This window comes from Oncorhynchus tshawytscha, linkage group LG28 (genome assembly GCF_018296145.1).
Source record: "Oncorhynchus tshawytscha isolate Ot180627B linkage group LG28, Otsh_v2.0, whole genome shotgun sequence".
NCBI lineage: Eukaryota > Metazoa > Chordata > Actinopteri > Salmoniformes > Salmonidae > Oncorhynchus > Oncorhynchus tshawytscha.
Genome location: NC_056456.1, coordinates 5,046,187 through 5,047,089, shown reverse-complemented (window position 1 = coordinate 5,047,089; position 903 = coordinate 5,046,187).

The window sequence follows — 903 nt, the reverse complement described above, 5'->3', positions numbered from 1 at the left end:
TGTGCATGCAGATGCACTTACACCTGCCTGCTGCCATTCCTGAGCAAGCTCTGTACTGGTGGTGCCCCGATCCCGCAGCTGAATTAACTTTAGGAGACAGTCCTGGCGCTTGCTGGACTTTCTTGGGTGCCCTGAAGCCTTCTTCACAACAATTGAACTGCTCTCCTTGAAGTTCTTGATGATCGGATAAATGGTTGATTTAGGTGCAATCTTACTGGCAGCAATATCCTTGCCTGTGAAGCACTTTTTTGTGCAAAGCAATGATGACGGCACGTGTTTCCTTGCAGGTAACCATGGTTGACAGAGGAAGAACAATGATTCCAAGCACCACCCTCCTTTTGAAGCTTCCAGTCTGTTATTCGAACTCAATCAGCATGACAGAGTGATCTCCAGCCTTGTCCTCGTCAACACTCACACCTGTGTTAACGAGAGAATCACTGACATGATGTCAGCTGGTCCTTTTCTGGCAGGGCTGAAATGCAGTGGAAATGTTTTCTTGGGATTCAGTTCTTTTGCATGGCAAATAAGTGACTATGCAATTATTTGGAATTCATCTGATCACTCTTCTTAACATTCTGGAGTATGTACAAATTGCCATCATACAAACTGAGGTAGCAGACATTGTGAAAATTAATATTTGTGTCATTTTCAAAAATGTTGGCCACGACTGTATATTTATGCCATGGCATTGATCACTATATTCTGATTGGCTACAAGTGTGCATTATTTCCCTACAATGCATGATATAATTCAATGGCTATTAAGTTCATTCTTACATGTTTGACATGTTTGAGCTGCTTTTTAAAGCAAAAGTCGAATTAAAAACTTTATTGGCATTTTTTAATTTGATTTTCATGTGTCCGATTTATAGGTGGTAGTATAGTAATACCCACATTTAAATAG